Here is a 23,030-nt window from a genome sequence, read left to right as displayed (position 1 = left end):
TTCCCTCTTCTTTTAAGGACACCTGTCATGTTAGATTAAGGGGTCACTTTAATCAAGGATGACCTCAATTGAACTAATTATGTCTGAAACAACCCTATTTCCAAATAAGGTCACATTCTGAAGTACTGGGGGTTAGGACCTCAACATAGCTTTTTGGAGGGATACGATTCAGCCCATAACACATGGCCTCCAAATCCTTCATAGTCTGGCCTTAAGCCACCTGCCAGCCCCATCATCTGTCTTTCTCCTCATTTGCCACACCCACTTGCTGTGGGGAATTACTCCTCACTCCCAGACCATACCAAACACTCTCATGCCTCTCGCCCTCATATACTCTTCTCCTTGCTGGAATCCCCCCTGCATTTCCCCTTGTCTGCCTGGTAAATTCCTATTTGGCTCATTATTACCTCAAGTACTCCTGAGAGTTTTACTTCCTTAGTAAAAGTTTTCCTTATTTCTCCAGACAAATTAGCAATGTGCCCTCTATGCTTTCCCTGCTCATACACTCTGGGTTGATACAGAACACATCATGTTGAATTGTCACTCTATTGGTCTGTCTTCTCACTAAACTGTAAACTCTCAGAAGGCAGTGCCCATGCCTCTCTATCTTTGGAAACCTGGTAGAGTGCCAGGCCCACAGTAGACATTCAAGACATATTTGTTAAACAAATAAGATAGGGCCCCACTTCCATATCTTCGAATACATCGAGAATGATGAGAAGAGTTGAGAAGTAATATTTTACGCCTGCGGGGCATTCAAGTCCCACTTAGTCTTCTCTGTGTTTGTTTGCTAGAGGGATTTTGCCAAATCTGTCTCTCCAGGGCAAAACAGTGTGTCACAGGAAAGGCGCTAAAGCATATTAAGGGTTCCTACACTCATGATGGCCAGAGGTGTGATGACTTAAAAGACTAGCAACAGATTTCTACAGTTTCCAAATTGGTACCGTCTCCAGGTGGATTGTATTCACCTGCTGATTGTCAGCGGAGGAGATGACCTTTGCTGGCTGAAATAAAGAAGTTGGCTCTGCATGAACCATATGACATACTGACTGATTGTGCTAAGAGCTAGAAAAAAAAATACACATTTTCCCCTAAATATTTATCATCTTGCAAAGAAAGTTTATTTTCTCTTTTAAAGAAGAAGTGTTAGTTTTCTAAAGTGTCATCTCCACAAAGATGAGTTAACAAGTTCAAGTCAAGCTTTAATATTTAGAGAATTATAGGGCCAGCATTTTAGTGGAGATGGGACCAATATAATTTCTTTCAATAGGAAAGAAGATATTTCACTCCAGTGAATGCTTTTCAGGAAAGCTCCTACGCTCAGAATTAGATGTCCTAGAATCAGGAGCCGAGTTGGTAGAAGAGGATATTCAATCTCCCATGTGCATAACATCAGGATAAGCACTTTATTAGAAAGCTGTTAGCATAAAAACTTATGTTAAAAGATGTTCAGCCTTAAGAAAAAATGTGATATAAATCAATAATAGATCATACAGATTGCCAACAAACACATGAAAGGATGCTCAACATCACTCATCATTAGAGAAATGCAAATCAAAACTACAATGAGTTATCACCTCCCACCGGTCAGAATGGCCATCATTAAAAATCTACAAACAAAAAAAAAAAAAAAAAAAAAAATCTACAAACAATAAATGCTGTAGAGGGTGTGGAGAAAAGGGAACCCTCTTACACTGTTGGTGGAAATGTAAATTGATACCACCACTATGGAGAACAGTATGATGAAGGTTCCTTAAAAAACTAAAAATAGAACTACCATACGACTCAGCAATCCCACTACTGGGCATATACCCTGAGAAAACCATAATTCAAAAAGAGACATGTACCACAATGTTCATTGCAGCTCTATTTACAATAGCCAGGACATGGAAGCAACCTAAATGTCCATCGACAGATGAATGGATAAAGAAGATGTGGCACATATATACAATGGAATATTACTCAGCCATAAAAAGAAACAAAATTGAGTTATTTGTAGTGAGGTGGATGGAGCTAGAGTCTCTCATACAGAGTGAAGTAAGTCAGAAACAGAAAAACAAATACTGTATGCTAACACATATATATGGAATCTAAAAAAAAAAAATGGTTCTGATGAACCTAGTGGCAGGACAGGAATAAAGACGCAGTTATAGAGAATGGACTTTAGGACATGGAGAGGGGGAAGGGGAAGCTGGGGCGAAGTGAGAGATTAGCATTGACATATATACACTACCAAATGTAAAATAGATAGCTAGTGGGAAGCAGCCGCATAGCACAGGGAGATCAGCTCAGTGCTTTGTGACCACCTAGAGGGGTGGGATAGGAAGGGTGGGAGGGAGACGCAAGAGGGAGGAGATACGGGGATATATGTATATGTATAGCTGATTCACTTTGTTATAAAGCAGAAACTAACACACCATTGTAAAGCAATTATACTCCAATAAAGATGTTAAAAAAAATAATAAATCTTTATCTTCATTAGCAAGGTATGTTGACATATCTCACTGATATCTCCATAAAAGAGAGTTTTTTGAAAGTGGTTTATAGTCTGTGTGTTTCAAAATGTTTGCAAGATTTTTTTTCTGATAATGTCTAGTTAAACAGTTATTCTGCCTGCCATAATCCTTTTTGGTTCTGAGGGGTACTGATTCTGAGATTTCGGTTCTGATACTTGCTAATCCAAAGAAATGGCCTAAACTGCACAAACCTATAGAGTTCAGTTATTCATCCATTCAACAAACACTTCCTGGCCTCTCTCTGTGCCAGGCCCTGTGCTAGTGCTAGCAATAGGGGTGGCCTCTACCTTCTAGGTAACCAAGACAAACAAACAAACAAACAAATAAGAGCAGTTTTAAAAAAGGTCAAGCACCTACGTGTATTTAGTTGGAGAAGGCCCTCTGTGGAGGTGACATGGGGGCTGCTGCTTTAAGAATGACAAGGAGCCGGTCATGTGAAAGTGAAGGGAAGAGCACTTCAGACAAAAGAGAGGGCTCGACTAAAAGCCCAAGACACAAAAGAACTGAACGGTGTCCAAGCACAGAGCGAAGACCAGTGTGACTGGATCAGGGAAAGAAAGGAGAGTGGCCCACACAGGCAAAGGCCATAGATGTCCAGGCCTTCCTGGTCATGAGAAAGTACGGAGTTTTTGTTTTCGAAGTGCAATTACAAACCCACAGTTAAATGCTTATCGCCAAATCTAAGTGAAAGCAGAACTGAATTCTTCTGTAGAAATTTCCCCTGGTTGGTGGCTGAGGATAAACAGCATATTCAAATGTCATTATAGCATGTGACAATGAGAGAACAGCAGGTTAAACTAGCCATGGCATATGTACCAGCATTGGAAATCAGAGGCTAGACGTGGTCCCAAGAAGTTGCGTCACACTGTGACCACAATGTAGAATGAAAGTAGGACTTGAAAGCCTGGGAATCTAATGCTTTTCTACTATGTATTTGAAGGAGAGGGGATAAAACTAGCATTTGTTAAGATCTTCTATGTATCAGGAATTTTATATATATTGTCTGATTTAATCCCAACAATAATCTCACGAGGAAATACTATTTTCCCCTTTTACCAATGAGGCAATTGAAAGTCGGAGAGGTCAAATGTTGGGCCCAAATTTATATGGTTTGACTGAACTCAAACCTACGTCAGTCTTCCAAGGTCCACACGCTCTCATCCCATCACAGGGCCTCCATGGAAGGGTGACATGAGGAAAAGCAGACCCCAAGCCAGGTTTGCTCAGCAGAGGACTAATAACCAGAGCGTGTAACTGCTGCAGTGGCTGCTTTGAGTGTCTAGAATCCCATGCCCTTGAAAATAAAACAGGGAATCCTATTTCCTTCCAAATAGATGTTAGGTTTCAATTAATCAGTTAGTTTTCTTAGGCTGCTGGGCACGGGTATTAACTTGGCTATTTGATTCACCACACTACTTGATTGACAAAGAAAAAACAGATTTTCCTTTCGTTTCTCACAAGTATAGCTGCAAAAGTTATGGAAAGTTTTCATATTCGAGAAGAAAATAGAATTGAATTGTGGGTAACATACTTGTAAAATCCTGTAAATGATCACTTGATTTCTCCCTTCCCAGAAATGACAAATACAAATGCTTTAAAATTAGAATGCAAGAGAATTCTCAAGAAGAAGGGTTTCTGAGGACTTGTGCCTTGCTGTGTCTTCACACTTTATTTGGAAACCTCAGTTTGTATGTGTTGGGTTGGGGAGGGCAATGTGTACCTATTTATATCATACTTGGTCTCCTAGGAAGTTCTTCCATTACTCTTTGTATTAAAAGGTAAAGACAGAATTCCATATAAATGAACACATATATACATACATATATACACATGTATACATACATATAAATACATATATATGCATACATATGATTTAAGTGTATGTATGTATGACACTGTGAAATTTGATTTTGCTGTAGTATACATTTTTACATTAAAAACCTTCACTACAATCATATTCTATTCATTTCTTTTGTAATTAAACTGATGTGCAATTAAAGTATTCCATCTTAATTACAGTCAAAGTTGAAGGGATGAAGGTCCCATAAGGGGTTTTGATTAAGTAATAGGCTATAGAGTTACTATCTCTTACAGCTTTACAGCTTTACAGCTTTAGCATAGTTTCAAATGTTAAGGTGTGAAAAATAATCTGGTCACTCTTGAATCTGCTATAAATTTTTCTGATGAGTGAAGGTAGAAAGGAAATAGAAATAATTTTGTACTTCCTGTATAAGAATAGCTTTCTGAGGAAGCTCATATATATCTCTCCAGGGGTATTTTATTAATACATTTTTCTTCAACAGGTAAAGAGAGGAAATCATGGTCTATTGATCAGCATAGTCTACCTTCCTCTAGTGCTTCTGGGGAAAGAAGTACGAATTAAGCAGGGGATTTTTTATGGCTTTAGAAGTATTTTAAAGCCTACATTTTTTAATTGAATGAAAGATTCTTTAAATTCTATAGTGCTCTACAATTTCCAAAAGTTTCACACACATGACTTCATATAATCCCATAATAACCCTTTTTATTCTCCTACCCTTATATTGCTCCTCTCCTCTTCCCTCTCCCTGCTGGTAACCACTAGTTTGTTCTCTATGTCTGTGAGTCTGCTTCTTTTTTGTTTTATTGAGTAATCTGTTGTATTTTTTAGATTCCACATATAAGTGATATCATGCAGTATTTGTCTTCCTCTGTCTGACTTATTTCACTTAACATAATGCCCTCCAAGTCCATCCTTGTTGCTGCAAATGGCAAAATTTCATTCTTTTTTATGGCTGAGTAGTATCCCACTGGGTATACATAGCATATCGTCTTTATCCATTCATCTGTTGATGGACACTTAGGTTGCTTCCATACCTTGGCAATTGTAAATAATGCTGCTATGAACATTGGGGTGCATGTATCTTTTCAAATTAGTGTTTTTGTTTTTTTGAGATACATACCCAGGAGTGGGGTTGCTGGGTCATATGGTGGTTCTATTTTTAGTTTTTTGAGAAACCTCCATACTGTTTTCCACAGAGGCTGCACCAGTTTACATTCCCACCAGCAGTGTATGAGGGTTCCCTTTTCTCAGCATCCTCTCCAATATTTGTTATTTGTGTTCTTTTTGATGATAGCCATTCAGACAGGTGTGAGGTGATATCTCATTATGGTTTTGATTTGCACTTCCCTGATGATTAGTGAAGTTGAGCATTTTTCATGTGCCTGTTGGCTATCTATATTTCCTCTTGGGAAAAATGTCTATTCAGTTCTTCTGCCCATTTTTTTAACTGGGTAGTTTGGGCTTTTTGATGTTTTTTGATGTTGAGTTGTATGAGCTGTTTATATATGTTGGATATTAACCCTTTATCAGTCATATCATTTTCAAATAGCTTCTCCCATTCAGTAGGTTGTGTTTTTGTTTTGTTGAGGATTTCCTTTGCTGTGCAAAAGCTTTTAAGTTTAATTAGGTCCCATTTCTTTACTTTTGCTTTTGTTTCCTTTACTCTAGAAGACAGACCCCCAAAAATAATGCTGCAATTCATGTCAAAGATTGTTTTGCCTATGTTTTCCTCTAGGAATTTGTAGTATCCGGTCTTACATTTAGGTCTTTAATCCATTTTGAGTTTATTTTTATATATAGTATTAGAGAATGTTCTAATTTTGTTCTTTTACATGTAGCTGTCCAGTTTTCCCAGCACCACTTATTGAAGAGGCTGTCTTTTCTCCATTGTATATTCTTGCCTCCTTTGTCATCGATTAACTGACCATAAGTGTATGGGTTTATTTCTGGGCTCTCTATTCTGTTCCATTGATCTATGAGTCTGTTTTTGTGCCAGTACCATACTGTTTTGCTTACTGTAGCTTTATAATACAGTCTGAAGTCAGAGAGCATGATTCCTCCAGCTTCATTCTTCTTTCTCAAGATTGTTTTGGCTATTCGGTGTCTTTTGTGTCCCCATACAAATTTTTAAATTATTTGTTCTAGTCCTGTGAAAAATACTATTGATATTTTGATAGGAATTGTATTGAACCTGTAGATTGTCTTCAGTAGTATGGTCATTTTTAACAATATTAATTCTTCCAATCCAAGAACATGGTATATCTTTCCATCTGTTTTTGTCATCTTCAATTTCTTTCATCAGTGTCTTATAGTTTTCCAAGTATGGGTCTTTAACCTCCTTAGGTAGGTTTATTTCCAGGTATTTTATCCTTTTTGATGCAGTGGTAAATGGGATTGTTTCCTTAATTTCTCTTTCTGATAGTTCATTGTTAGTGTATAGAAATGCAACAGATTTCTGCATATTAATTTTGTATCTTGCAACTTTACCAAATTCATTGATGAGCTCTAGCAGTTTTCTGGTGGTGTCTTTAGGATTTTCTATGTAAAGTATCAAGTCATCGGCAAAAAGGGACAGTTTTACTTCTTCCTTTACAATTTGGATTCCTTTTATTTCTTTTTCTTCTCTGACTGCTGGGGCTAGGACTTGCAAAACTGTGTTGAATAAAAATGGCAAGACTGGATATCCTTGTTTTGTACCTGATCTTAGAGAAAAAAACAAAGGATTTTAATTGTACATGTACTATGCTCCAATAAAAATTAATTTAAAAATGTTTTCATGCAAAGCTAGTTCAATTTGTTCAGTCAGTATTGTACTATGGACAGAATTTCCTTTTAGCCTAATGAGACATAATTCAGGAGGTACTGGATTATATTCTTTTTTTTAAAAAATTATTTATTTATTTATTTATGGCTGTGTTGGGTCTTCGTTTCTGTGCGAGGGCTTTCTCTAGTTGTGGCAAGCGGGGGCCACTCTTCATCACAGTGCGCGGGCCTCTCACTATCGCGGCCTCTCTTGTTGCGGAGCACAGGCTCCAGACGCGCAGGCTCAGTAATTGTGGCTCACGGGCCCAGCCGCTCCACGGCATGTGGGATCTTCCCAGACCAGAGCTCGAACCCGTGTCCCCTGCATCGGCAGGTAGACTCTCAACCACTGCGCCACCAGGGAAGCCCTGGATTATATTCTTAGTTTAAAATTACTTTGAAGATTTTTAATAAAAACATTTCTTATTGTTTTAGACTATCTATAAAGAATGAAAAGGCAAACTAATTTCACAGGATACTGTATTTCTGTGCTTGTGAGAAGAATCTGAAAATGTGGAGAGAACACTATTACTTAAATGTGAAAATGGATTTCTATTGAAAACTTCATTTTTTTCCTGCCTTCTTCCTACTGTGTCATACCAGTAGCAATGTCCTATGTCAATCTTAAAAATTATAAGGTTGGAGTGGTAGTGATAGGGATCAGTTTTATGTAATTAGCTACATGCTTCATATAACTAGGAGTTTAGCAAATAAGATAAAGAACACAAATGTTTTAAAGGGCAGAATTAAAGAAGAGAGTTGGAGGTGATAAAAATGTGAATAGTTGGCAAAGCTAGACTTTACTTAAATGTAGCATATCATCTATATACATTTACCAAAAAGATGCAAACCCACAAATACAAAGACATTTGATAAAAGGATAGGAGAAGAGATGCCAACTAATGTTTGGGATGATGGAAGGTGAATGGAGGATTGGAGCAAGGCAATCTCAGAACCTGCAGAAAAGGATGCTGCAGTGAAGTGAGTTAGTGTGCACCAAAGAGCCCCTCGGAGCCTCAGCATTTGAAACCTGCAAGGAAACTAACCTGCTCCTTCACAGCCCATCCAGGACGTGGGAGGATTATTACCTGCAGAACTTAAAAGATCTCAGAGAATAGAATTTCAGAAGCTGCCATTTAGGGTTCTTCTGATAAAAAGGCTTCCTTGCTGCCTGATCACCTAACAAGCCCACCCATTTACATAGAGCTTCCAGTCAGGATTTTTATACCATGCTCTTAGTGATGTATCAACAACCAAAAATCACTAGACATTTGAAGAAAGCCTCAAAGATGAAAGACAGTGGTCAAAGCAAACAAGAGAAAGAAATCAGAAAGAGACAAAAACAATGAAAGGAACAGAAGGAAATTATTAAAATGGTAATTAATAACCTCAGATATATAAGAGAACTTATTCCATTTATATTTTAGTGCTTAGTGTTTAGTATATGCCAGGCACTTTTCTACTAACTTTATAATAGTGTCTTATTTAAGCCTCATAGCAATTCCTTTGAGGTAGGCACTACTATCATGTCCATTTTATAGGAAGGTTACGTAACTAGCCAAGGACATCTTAGCAAATGGCAGAGCCAGGATTTGAACCCAGGTAGTCAGCTTAAAGTCCACTCTCTTAACCATTACATTTTACCTCCTTTCCAAGAATTAAGAATAGAATGTTCTCAAAACCTCACTTTTCTTTAGTTAGTTTTTAAAATATATTGCTATTAAAATATACCCTTGAAGTAAAAGCTAAGACCTCAAAAATGACCTGTACCCATCTACACTAACCCCCCCATTCCATCCCCTGACTATCTGCACCCAAGTAAATCATTACACTAAAAGCTATGTTCCTCACTCCTTTATTTTTTAAACTGTGCATGTATTTTTCTAAAGAGCATCATGCTATATGCAATTCTTCTGTGAAATGTTCTTTTCACTTAATATTGTAATTCCAAGATTCATCCATATCGTTGCATGTTAATCAATTTCATTAATTGTTACTGCTGTATTAAAGAAAAAAGAACAAAATGTTATGAAAGGAAACAATAAGAAGTTTTACAAAACAAAAAAATTTTTTTTAATTTATTTATTTATTTTTGGCTGCGTTGGGTCTTCGTTGCTGCACACGGGCTTTCTCTAGTTGCAGCAAGCTGGGGCTACCCTTCGATGTGGTGTGTGGTCATCTCATTGCAGTGGCTTCTCTTGTTGCGGAGCACAGGCTCTAGGCACATGGGCTTCAGTAGTTGTGTCACGCGGGCTCAGTAGTTGTGGCTCGTGGGCTCTAGAGTGCAGGCTCAGTAGTTGTGGCACATGGGCTTAGTTGCTCCACAACTTGTGGGATCTTCCTGGACCAGGGTTCAAACCTGTGTCCCCTGCATTGGCGGGCAGATTCTTAACCACTGTGCAACCATGGAAGTCCCAAAACAAAATATTATAGTTAAAAGAAAATATTTATTAGAATAATTAGTAGAAAAATAATGGAATTTCCTAGAAAGTAAAAAAAAAAAAAAAAAAAAACTTAAGAAGGGGAAGGGGAAGAAGAAGAAGGAGAAGAAAAACAAGAAGGAAAAGAAGAAGGAGGAGGAGGACAAGGGGGAGGAGAAGAAGAAAACAGAGAAATATAATACAATGAGAGTATCAATTGGGGTGTCTAACATTGTACTAATAAGATTTACAGAGAAAGAGATGAAGAATTTATCAAAGAAACAGACCTTAAGGTTGTGTGTTTCCAGTTTGAAGAGCCATTGAGAGAGCAGTGCAGGGAATGAAAAAATAAACTATATCAAGACACATAATATGACATTTTAGGACATACCAAGGATAAAAGGAATATATATATTTTTTTCTTTTTTTTCTTTCTCTCCAATGTCATTTGTCTTCTCAACAAAAACTTTGGAAGCTAGAAGACAATGGAGAGGCTTTCTAAATTCTGCAGAAGAATAAAGTTAGAATTCCAAGTCAAAATAGCATTCAAATGTTAAGTATCTACAAGGTCCTAAAACATTTCCATTAGGGAGGTGTGTTTCTGCAAGTGAAAGAATAGACAAAAAAGATAATGTGAGACTCAGGTCAAAGAGGATCCAAACCAAGAGGAGATTGAGAATTTCCATTTAAGCCTCAGTACTGCATACTTAGAGATTAATCACACCCCACTGAAACAAGGAAAAAAATAAATTTGAAATGTTTGAGCATTTAAAATTATAAATATGGTGATTGAACTTAAATGTTCAAAAAAAATCAGTTGATAAATTTTTGGGGGGCATTTATTTGGGATACGTTAGCAATTATGAACTCCAAAAATAAACAACAAAGGGGACACAAAGCACGAAACATAATTTTACTTATCCATGAACAATATTTATAAAATAATAATAACTAATGATTTAACTAAATAATTATAAGAGAGTAGGGGAGTGAAAGGAGTACAAAATCCTCAAGGACAAAAACAGGAATCAATAGACAACGTCTAATACATAAATCAAGAAAGTATGGGCCTATCATGTAGAAAAATGAATTTAACCAATGAGAAAAATGGTTTTAATACTGGGTGGATAAAACACAGTATTGAAATAAGAAGTCTGGGTGTATAAACGGATGTCACAGGGAGCTACTGTTTTTTAAGCTTTTAGGGTAAACGTTTCAGTTTTTACAAAATATGAAATGACATTTAGAAGTATAAAAGGGAAACATATTATAGAAATGTGAAGATTATGACTATAATTTGGGTGTGACATTGAGGCAAGAAAAGATTGTAAGATTAAAAGTCAAAGGTTAAGAGAATAATAAATACCTTTTAGGAACATAAGTTGGGGAGCTATAGCTCCAGATCAAGGAGAAAATAGAATATGCTTATGGTAGTAACTTCAGAGATAATATCAATTCATAGATGGATGCTTTATCAAAAGCCATCAGCAGGGAACTTCAGAACCTAGGGAATTTCATAGCATGTAGACAAATCTAACCTGTGCTCCTACCCTGAATTTTATAAGCATGAAATTAGAAAACATGATTTTAAAGATTGCACTGCGAGGATCTTGACTCTTAGAGTAACAACAAGGTAGCCTGGGTGGGAGAAGAAAATTGAAGAGGTAGCAGTTTTGCCTATGTGGTACTGAGTCTTAATTAAAGAATAGCATTCTAGATAGTTACACACTTATTGGTTTGATATTTTTATACACACCTACTGATTGAACCACTCTTTCCAACCAGTAGCTCAGCATTACCCTCCCTCTCCCCAGTCTTTACCATTCCTGCCCTTAACCCCCAAATAAATCACTCCCATTTTATGTCAGGTCCTTAGGCATAACTATTGTATAGAGTGATGTTTATGAGCTGAGATTTTTGGATTGAACCTTGACTCCACCACTTCCTAGCTGTGCAAACTGGACACATTACCTAACCTCACCTGGAAGTTGAGAATGACAATGGAGATTGTCATGGATTGTCATGTTATGGAGATTTTTTGAGGATTACATGGGAAATACGAATAAAGCACAAAGCAAAATGCAAGGCATATAATAAGCACTCAGAATTAATAGTCATCATTATTATTATTAACTTTGAGAATAAGAAGATGTCATGAATATTAAACTTTTAATCATGAATGTATGAAATTTTGTTTTATCATTACTTATTACGGCAACCACTTAGAAAGTACATATTTATAATTTGTTGAAATAATCTGAGTAATTTGCATATATTTTAAACTTAGTCAGATCCCCTAATTGTTTTAGTCAGTGATGAACTGGTACGCCTCATTTTTTGTTTACTAAGTCTTCTCTTATGTTGTTTTCAAACATCTTGCCATGCACAGATGTGATCTAAGAAGTTCTTCGTCTGTTTCAAAAGAGTTTCTTCCTGTATGATTCTTTAGGTTCACCATTCACCTTAGACTGTTGGTCCTTTTTATTTATCTCAATTCTCTGTTTCTTCTACAACTAAGATAGTGAGATAATGTGCCACATTATCTCTTCAGAAATTTAAATAAGAAATAATGTCACAAGGCCAGGTTCTCTCCCAAGAGGCTTCCCAAGATATCTAGGGCCTCACCAGCAGCTCTCCTCTAACAGAAGTATAATGTTTGCAGCACACCAAGAGTGGATCCATTTTGGGATACATTCTGATTAACCACCATGGCATTTTTAAAATTTATAGTGAGAAATAGCAATTGCAGAGTTTCTGGGACTTGTCCCTATGAACAATGCATTCTCTTTCTGCTGACAGGAATTAATCTGTGATTTGAATTTGATTATTCATGTTTTAGCAAACTATCAATAAATATTTATTGGACTGCTGAAACAACTCTTTTATGTCTCACTTTACTTTCTCATAAAATACACCATTTGTTTGCAATTTCTTTAAAATGTTGCCTTACCCACTATGACGCAGAAATTGTAACCGACATATATGCCACGAAGTCCCAGCCTTTTTTCACCTTGCCTGTGTTAAGACCATTAAGGTAATGTGTGAAAACAAAGCACTGAGCCTTTGCTCTTTTGCAATTTCCCTGTTTTAGAACATGTCTTAAGCAACATGTGGCTTCGTGGTTCAATCATGACAGGGAATTTGTGTGCTCAATACTGACTCTCTACCTCATTCCTGTTCTATATACCTTTGACTTTAGAATTTGCTATATCACTCTGGGTCACTCATTAAATATCTTGATAGCACCAGACTTCCACAAAATAGGAGATAATCGATCACAACATTTGCTACTCTGTCACCTGAGATTTTCTGAGGACGAATATGTTTAATACAGATTGTAATAGCACCTCAAATGTCATACCTGCTTTTAATCTCTGGAAAACATTTTTCTCGAGTAGAAGAGAAGGTTGGAAAATTGCTTTTCCCATCTTTAATTCTGAGGGAAAAAATTTCCAGCTTTATTTACATTTTAAATATTTCTTACAGTATTAATGATGGTAAAAATGCCTAGAGATCATAAATTGAGATTTTTCTACAAGCCGCTTGAGCGCAACACTTTTAAAAGCTGCATATAATCCAGCTGTGGTCACCATGAATGTGAGTGTTCTCTATTCTTTACTTATTATTATAGAAATACAATCTATAGCAAACATTATCTCAAACATAACTGTTTGAAATCCATGAACATTTCTTGACATAAAACATTTCTTAAATAAGTACATTCTTTATTGGCATTTCCTTTTATTCTCACCAAAACCCTAACGTGTGATAAGCACATTATCATTCCCATGTTATTGCCTGAAGTCCACAATTGAATTAAATTTCTACTCACAGATGAAGAAATGGGGCCACAGAGGTTGCAAATGTTTCAGTTAAGAAATACATTTTTTCATGAATTTCAATTTCTGAAGAAATGAAAAAATTTTTACTTAGATCACTGCCATAACTTAAGCCCAAACAGAAAATTTGAAAGGAAGCATACTTCTACGGAATTACCCAACCTCAGAGTCCTCAGGTTTTTCAGTGTTACCCTCTGTGTCATTATTTTGAAAATACCTGCCTGATAATTCTTGAAAAATATAATTCTGCTCTTAATATCCAGTAGAAGAAGCATATTAACCATAATCTTGACAAGTGTATTCCTTCAATTCTGCTATAGAACATAAACTATTTTTTTAGCTAGTCAGGAGGTTCGATATATTGTCAGACAGCACACAACAGACGCTCAATTTAATATTCGTTAAATGAATCAGTGAAATTTGAAAACTAGAACTGGGTTTCGGAGAGCAGGGACTTAGAGGTATGAGGAAAGACTGAGAAATAGAGTCAGTTGATTGGTAGAGAAGCTGCTCTTAAGAATATGGTACCACTGTTTTTCAACCTGGGGATTTTATAAACAAAATCTGGGTTGATTTCTTTTACAAGCTGGTTTTAATAGAAGTGGAATTTCAGACATCTTACAAGTCTCCCTTTGGTAAATCACTAATTAATAAGAAATCTTGAACTTCTTGCTTTTACTTCCTATGTTGGTTTTGCCATTATAATAAAAATGTTAAACCCTTTAGTTTGATAGGGAAAGTCTTTCTAAGCCATATTAGCTCTCTTCCAGGCCCATTAAATAAGGACTTGGGATGCTTCATTTGAAGGTACCATTGATCCATTGGATCACCACTCTAACAGCAATTATCAGCATATGACAATGAAGTTTGTAGCAGGAAGACATCTGGTTAATTGAGGGACTGTTTAATTGATTTCCATATTAATCAGAACTTTACAAAAGTAACAATATGCATAATCATTTACTTCTGGATTCATATTCCTATTTATATGAATTTCATCCATACTCTATTTTTTTTAAATGTGCATACATGCTTTAAATAGGATTAGTATTGTTTAAAGTCTAGTTTATTATGTCTTCCAATAAAGTTTACCTTGGAATGCAAAATTGACTACCTTGAGTATTCTCTTCATCTTTAAATACTAAAAAGCTCACATTTCAAGTTTTGTTTCATTTATTGGCTCAGATGTTTTCTTCCCTCCACCTGTGGAATGTGTTATAGATTTTCATTTTTGTATAAACTGAAAAAATGCACTTTATTTGGAAATCTTCATGGCCCTTGTAACGCAGGCATGTCAAAGTGTGAGATTTAGGAATCTACCTCGTAGAATACAGCAGGAACAGAACGTTAAAGAGTTACCAAAGAATTAACGTTAAAAAAAACACAAAAAAACAAAAAAAACTTCACCCGTGTAGATGTGAAGTCATATCCTGACCAAAAGAGGAAGTGGCAGGTTACTAGTCTCGAACTTATCTGTGGCTCTACATCATAGACAGCATACTGCTGACCGTCTTCAGTTGTTTCTGTAACAACAGAAAGTGCACTCACTCGGAGTAGTCTGAATTCAAAATGCTGAAGAGAAAACCATCCAATGTTTCAGAGAAGGAGAAACATCAAAAACCAAAGGTAAGGTAATTTCATACATAGTCGGACAAAACCAACATGTTTAATAGAATACACATGCACACACAGTGTTCTTATCTGTCAGTCATAAATCCATTCAACCATAGGGTTGAATCCCTCATGGCAATATGGAAAAAATTGAATTGCCAAGTTAAGTTTAGGTGTTAAATAATACCTGACAATTATTGTCTCTGTAATTTTATCTTATAGGGCATATGTGATTATTTACATCTGTAACTGAACTTTGAGCTTGTATTGTCAACTTCATGGAAATCATTTTGGTGGTCTCTTTTTGAAAGGCTGATATTATGAAATCTTCGTGTACATTTTTAATAACTATAAAGGTGTCAAGGTCTATTTAACAATCTCTTACATTCTCAGCTCTTCATAATATATTTAATTATGAGGTTGTAAAATGGAGATGTTTTGATTAAATATTTAATTTTTTCAGACTAAAGTATGATAGCTTGTTGTAGAGATTATTTTTTCTACTCTCTGTCTTGAACTAACTCCACTACTAGAGAGAGGATAGGGTTGTGTTTGGGAAGCCTCAAAACCCTATAAATTTGTAGATTTGACAAATTGGTTCTATTTGAAATGTTACCCTATTCTTTGTATTGAAAATAATTACTACTTAAAAAGTAGGATATGAGATAACAAAGTTTAGATTCTATTGTAGAACTATAAATTAGTTTCATTAATAACATAAAAGAAAATATCTGTGAAATACTGGTGTCAGAGAAGTTTTCCAAAACCTGTACATTTTTTGAGTTTCTTAGGTAAATAACAATTTAAATCTGCTTGTGAATAAACAATAACTGAGTTCAGGTGTCTTTTTAGAGGACTGATTTATTATCAATTTTTGACCTTTATTTGCTTGGCACCGTTCGGAGAGAAAGGAGTTGGGAATTGATTGTGAACTTTTGAATTGTTGTGACATTGAACAATGGTCTATATTTTATAACTCTTTGCAAGTTACCAAACAACCTCTCTGAATGAAACTAAAAATAAATGATTGCCAGTCTTTGGAAACTAAGAATAAATGATTTTCAAAATTAATTCTTTCTGACAAAAAGATCTGATAAAGGGTAGGCAAGCATCTCTAGTTAAAAATACAGCTGGATAACATAGCATGATTTCTTTTTCCTTAATAAAATAAAAATTCAAGGTAACAGTTCCCAAAGAATACAACAAAGTTTTTAAAAGCATTACTTACCTTTCTGTTCAAGATTATTTTTACATACAATTTGCTTGATTAAATGCAACCAATATTGAGTTGACAGTAGTAAGTTTTAAGGAGAGCACAAAAATTAATATGAAGCAGTGGTTTTCCTCCAAGTATTTAAAATTTTAAGTTAGAGTATCTCATAAGAACTCTATTATGTAGTGAACTACTATCATATTTATGTCATTGAACAATTTTCAAAATGATACTTTAGTCTATGATCATCATTTGCCTTAATTGCAGGAACTATTGTAATAGAAGTGGTATATTGTTCATCTTACTGACTTACTTATTCATAAATGTAAAAATATATTTGATAAAATATACATCTGGGAACAAAATATATCACAGAAAATAGTCACATTGGAAACATTAACTTTCGCTGTGAATGAATTCCTGTTTTCTTTAGATGGATGGTTTCATTTTATATGAATTTAAAGAGCTATGTGAATGTATATTCACATGTTCATACCTTCCAGATCAACTAAATCCTTTCCTTTTAATATGGAGGTAATATTTTTCCAATTATTATAATTATGTGTTAGAAACAACTTTGCTTTAATTCACATTTATTTTACTGAGTAATTTTCTTTGTGTATTTTATGGAAAAAGAGCCAAATCCCTAAGAGATGGCAGAGATTCCTACAAATAAATGGCTAGTAGAGTGAGGACTGCAAATTCCTTCATCTACTAGAATGGAACATAGGGTCTGTGTCTAGAAAGATAGAATAGGACCATCAAGAAATCAGTCTGAAATGTAGGGAATCACTGTCTACACTAACTGACTACATACCAGACAATCATTCACATCTCTTGACCTGGAAACATACACTCTTTGTGCTATACTCTTTCAAAATTTTTGAGAGAGATTTCCTTGCTTTTTAACTGTAAATGCTAAAGTAGGTAAGAAGCAACAACATTAAAAATGAGGTGACTATTATTTAGTCATGCAGCTCATGTTAACTCCTGTGGGTTGTAGTTCAGGTGACCTAATACCCAATTCAAATGGTGAGTGACTATTATACCTAATGTTATTCCGTAAATAAAAGTTATGAAACTGTTCATTTGAAAAGTAAATAAATGGAGAAGGACTTTGTTATTAGTATTTTAAAATATGTCCTGTGGTTGTGAGAAAGTTCAAAACATTCATGGATATAAAATGTAGCAATAGATTTTATGAGTCCGTATACAAAATAATTTATTATTTTCTTATATTCACAAGACTTATCAATAAAGATACCATGAATCAAAAAAAAATCAAAACCTATTAAAATATCATTTTACCATCTATAATTTATTAATATGTTTTCTTTTTCACCTTTTATTCTCCTCTGTTTCTCCATTTTTGGTATGGGTTTTTTCCTTCAAATAGCTCATAAATAGGACCAATACCATTCATATTTATTATAAGAGATTCATAGTGTAGGTTAAGAAGGAGAGACCAGAAATATTCCATAAGGGAAACTGTTATAATTCGTGTCTCAGAACTCTCTATGGCATATAAGTAAATTCCAAATTAAGAAAGATATTTGATAAATTTCTTTTTGATAAATGATTAAGTATTCTACGTTTAGATTAGTCAATCAAAAATAGCCTTTCTTAACATACTTGCAAGGTACTGTACTTTCCTTTTTGAATTTTGTTTTTACCTTCTCATCACTAGTGCCCACTACTGATTGTGAACTAAAAAAATATTTAAGCATATCTAGTATGCAGAGTTCAAAATATATGATCTCATTACACTCAATAAATCTTTAAATTATAGAACACAATTTTCCTTAACTCTTTTTCCAAATAAAATGTTTTAGTTTGCTATACTTATTGTGAGGTTATGATGTACCAGTGGCTGTGTTTAGAGCTTTTTGTACACTAATTTATTTAATATTTGTAACATTTCTGTGAGAGAATAACTTTTATTTAGCCTTATAGATGAGAAGGCATAGAGAAGGTTAATGAACTTAAGCAAAGACGCACAGATAAAAAATAAAACTCTTGTGTGAAATACATATGTCAATTTCTGGCACTCCTGTTCTTAATTATTATGCCACCATTACAAGCATAGGGACCGTAGATATTATTTCTATTTCTGTCTTAATCGCCAGCTAAATTTTAAGGAAAACTGTGATAACATATTTTTAAGAGCCTCTCTCTCAGTTGGAAAGGAATTTAGAGGTCCTCCATTCCTGTCTCTGACTAAATGCCAGAATTCCACCTATAAGATCCCTCCAGGTGTCCATCCAAGCTTTAAAACTTAAAATTGTAAAACAACAATAAGAACAACTTTATTAGCATTCAAATGCTCAAATTGTCAAAAAAATCATGACCTAGTATTGAGATAACTAAAAGCATGTATTTCCCTCCTAAATCTAGTATAACACCTTTAATGTAGTAAGCTCTTAATAAGTATTTGTAATGTGAATGAAGTTTCTTGATTCTACTGTATGCAACCTGGTTCAAGTATGAATACTGACTAGTACTATGTATTTTCATTATTCTTGGTAGCAACCCTGTTAGTGTGTACATAAGAAAGTTTGTATGCATGTGTGTAAATACAATTCTAAATCATTTCTAAGTTTTATTTTAAGAAAAACTCCAATAAAGCAAATGTTGTGCAAGAATCCCTAGAGAGTCCCATCGTTACATAACAAGTAGACCATTGTTCCAGGTCAGGGAATATGGTAGAAACTTTGAAAATAGAAAAGGAATAGACACCACAAATGAAGCTCTGCACCTGTAATTAGAACAGGTTGACCTTTATTTGGCTGGGATTAATGATCTGTGTTAATAAATCTTAACTCAGGTTTTTCTTTGAGTAAAGGAGATTCAAATACTACTGTTATTTTAAAGGGAAACACTGGAATAATGGCAGCTCTGGAAATAGTTTTGTTTTTTGTTTTTTTTACCATTTTTTAAAATCTAAAGTGCATACTAAATGAGACACCATTAGTGTCACAGATGCTAATTTTCACTAGCAATGACTGAAGTGGCATTCTTTCCCATTTGCATTTGATCCTAGCAATGATGAGAGGTGATGAGTTGATTATGAGTTGTTTTCACTGCACTGCCCGCTGTGCAAATTTATGCTCCTAGACAAGGATGACACATAGTTGTGGCATTTAAGAGCTTTCTTCATTGCTTTTCCTATCAAGACTGTTAAGATACATTTTTAACTCTTATCTAACCAGGTATAAGAAAAGAGAAGTATTTATATGAACCGGTGCTTACTTTAGGCCAAGTACTTGCACAAGGGGTTTATGGAACTCCCTCCGCCACCCAATTTACAGAAAACCGCTCTGTAGCTGTGAAAAATTTTGTCCAAGATATCATGGCTAGCAAAAAAATTGATCTGAGATTATTCAGGACAGCTTTTCTTCTTCTAAACCTGTGGGTTTCCCCCCTGCTACTTCTTTTTGCGTCATCATCTGGGGTATAATTTTCAGACTTTAATTTATGTGACTTCAGTTGAATGTTTTGGCTTTTCAAACAAAGTGATTCCAAGTAAGGTATGTGATATACAATGTAAGTAATATTTTAAATCCACTTTTCCCATTAAAAAAATGGTGGGTATAAATAAATGTTTATCTTTACTTTTGGTTATTACCCACCCGTGCCCCTAAAAAATCTCCCCAAAGGTTCTCTTCACTTCTGTATTTAGTTAGTATTTATGTCATATTTGTTTTCCAAGAAATATTTAAAGTAAATTATAATGCAAACCTAAAACCAAATAACATAAGTCAGAAGAAAATGGAGTATAGACCACAGCAAAAAGTATTACAGGGCCACCAAGTTTGCGTTGAATATGGATCTAAGTATTGCTACTCATTGTGGTCCTACAGACTAGCAACACTGGCATTCCAGGAGTTTGTTAGAAATGCAGATTCTCTGGCATACCCCAGGCCTATTAACTCAGAATATACATTGTAGTGAGATACCCAGGAGTTCTGTGAGCACTTTAAAGTTTGGAAATGATGTCTACATTGATGGTTCTCGAACTAGGTTGCACATTTGAATCACTGAAGAGCTTTAAGAAATACTGATGATTGGGTTCCTTCTTCAATATCCTAATTTACCTAATGTAGAATGTACCTGAGCATCAGTGATGTTTAAAGTTTCCCAATCTGGAGATATTTTTTTCTACTAATCTCTTCAAAGGACTTAAAAGTTAATTCACTCCTTCCTTCCCTCCTTCATTCTTCAAAGCAATAGATATCTACTGAGTGCTTACTATGAACAATATAGATCATATGCTGGGAATACAGCGGTGAATAAAACAAAGACCCCTGGCCTCATAGGATTTACATTTACTGGGGATGACAGGCAATAAACAAGATGAATATGTTAAATACATAGTATACTAAGTGATGGTAAGTGTTAAGAAGAAAAGGAAGAATATGAAATACAAGGAACCAGGGAAGACTTGGTGAGAATGGGACATTTAAGAAGGGACCTGAAGGAAATGAAGGGCTGGCCATGAGATTGGCTGAGGAAATCTTACTCCAGGCCCAGGGAAGAGCAAAACCAAAAGCTTTTTTTTTTTTTAATTAATTTTTATTGGAGCAGAGTTGCTTTACAATGTTGTGTTAGTTTCTGCTGTACGGCAAAGTGAATCAGTTACACGTATACATATGACCCCTCTGTTTTGGATTTCCTTCCCATTTAGTTCACCACAGAGCATTGCGTAGAGTTCTCTGAGCTATACAGTAGGTTCTCATTAGTTATCTATTTTATACATAGTAGTGTATATATGGAGTGTCCCTGGTGTGTTTGAGAAACAATGGATCAAAATACACGAGGGGAAGAGCAGTCACAAAGAGCCGGATGTAGAGGGCCTTCTAGGTCATTATAAGGATTTGAGCTAGTATTAAAAGATTTTGAGAAGGGAAGAGAAGGATCTGGCTTACATTTAGTGGGTTTATTCTTGCTTTTGTGTTTCAAATACACTGAAGAAAGTGAGGGAGGAAGCAGGGGAAAGAGACCCTTTAGGAAGCTATTACAGAAAGTAGGAAGTAGATAATGGTGGCTCAGACAAGAGAAGTGACAGGTTGGATGTTGAGAAGATGTTGAATTTGGGATTTATTTGTAGATATTGTATACGTTTGTATATACAAAAAAGGAACTTACCACATGGGCTCTAAAGGTGGTAAAGAGAAAGGCTGGCCCTGCTCTGCACTGTTCTTGCTTCCAGCTGGTGCTCACACTTCAAGGAGAAATGCCCTCATCCCTCTGCTGATAGCCACCAGAAAATTACCCCCATACTGATATGCCACTTCCCAAAAGTTTCTACCTCTTTCTTCAAACTACAATTTTCTATTGGATTTAATTTTCATTTCTGGAGTACCTTGAATCAGAATAGATGAACTAATAATTTGCTTATTTCACCTTGTTGAATTGTTTGAAAGAGGTAAATAATTTTAGCCTTGAAAAATTATCTTCATACAAAGTACCAATTCACTCTAGCCATCCCATTTTATAGAACATGAATCTGTAATCAAGTTTTATTTCAAGCAAGTAGCAAAGGTTTAGTACCAAATAGACGGCTATATCTGAAAAAAAACACAGTGCCCAGATGATACATAGAAAGTTCTGGAGACAAGTGGTTGAGAGAAATGACAGAAGTGTAGACTCCCCTTGTAAATGTGGGTATTACATCCTATAGGAAGGTATAAAGTCATTACCTTGACTACCAATGCACTGGATTTGTTAAAAATCAATTTAATGACACACTTATCTCTTTAAACTTTCCTTGCCTTGCTTTGGAGATAAATGGCTTCATTATCCCTGCAGATTGTGTGTGCTTTTTTTAATAATGGAATTAAGTCCATACTCTACATAGCTGTGTTTCCAAATTTAGCATTCCCAAACTGATCCATTTCTCTTCCTTTCTAGTGTTAAGGGCTTAGGCGAACTTTTGGAAACAAGACATTCATAATTAGCTTCTTAGTAGAGAACAAAAATGTCCTCCATTAAGAATTGATTAATAAGAATAGAAGAGTGTTTTAAGCTGTCTCTGGTGGTAGACAAAATGATTCTTCTATAGATAGAGAGCCATTTGTCAACACAGCTGGCCATGTCCCCTTTCTCCCCTCATTTAAAGAGTTTTGGAAGTTTTCACCTAGTCTGTATTAGTTTTCTAGGGCTTCTGTAACAAAATACCATATACTTGGTGGCTTAGAGAACAGAAATTTATTTTCTCACAGTTCTGGTGGTTGGAAGTCCAAGATCAAGATGCGGCAGAATTGGTTTCCTTTGAGGGCCATAGGGAAGGATCTGTCTAGGCTTCTTTCTGGCTGGCAGTTGGCCACCACTTGCTGCCCTTTAACTTGGTTGCCCCTCTGTGCACATAACCTGGTGTCTCTCTTTGTATATCCAAATCTCAGCTTTCAGTGGCTCTGACCACTCTCATTCTTTCCTGTTTGTGCCTCCCTTAGCCTAGAATACCTTTGCCCATTTTTCCCAACTCATGAACTTATTTTTTAATACCTCACTGGACTCTCATTCCCTCAAGAAAGCCTCCACCAGTTAACCCAAGGCAGTGCATTAGAGGGCATTCTGGCAGAGCAGGAGGGAATATGAACTAAAGTCTTATAGATTGGGTTTGAGGTCTTATTTTGATATTTCTTAACTATGAGATGTTGAACATTTTGTTAAACATCTTTTGAGTTTCTTGTGCTTATCTGAAGAAGGGGATATGTTAAGGTATGTCACATCGGATTGATGTGAGAATTAAGTTAATTACCATATGTAAATTTCCTAGCGCATAGTACATGTTTGATTAATAATCTC

At 35.4% G+C, this 23,030-nt stretch overlaps 1 protein-coding gene across 1 annotated transcript in view; it reads left to right on the top strand.

Moving 5' to 3' along the window:
- SAMSN1 (SAM domain, SH3 domain and nuclear localization signals 1) overlaps positions 1-23,030 on the top strand; it is a 127,904-nt gene that overhangs the window by 67,782 nt on the left and 37,092 nt on the right. The window lies entirely within an intron of this gene.

Source organism: Balaenoptera acutorostrata, chromosome 4, assembly GCF_949987535.1.
Source record: "Balaenoptera acutorostrata chromosome 4, mBalAcu1.1, whole genome shotgun sequence".
Classification (NCBI taxonomy): domain Eukaryota; kingdom Metazoa; phylum Chordata; class Mammalia; order Artiodactyla; family Balaenopteridae; genus Balaenoptera; species Balaenoptera acutorostrata.
This window is presented reverse-complemented; position numbering and strand designations above follow the sequence as displayed.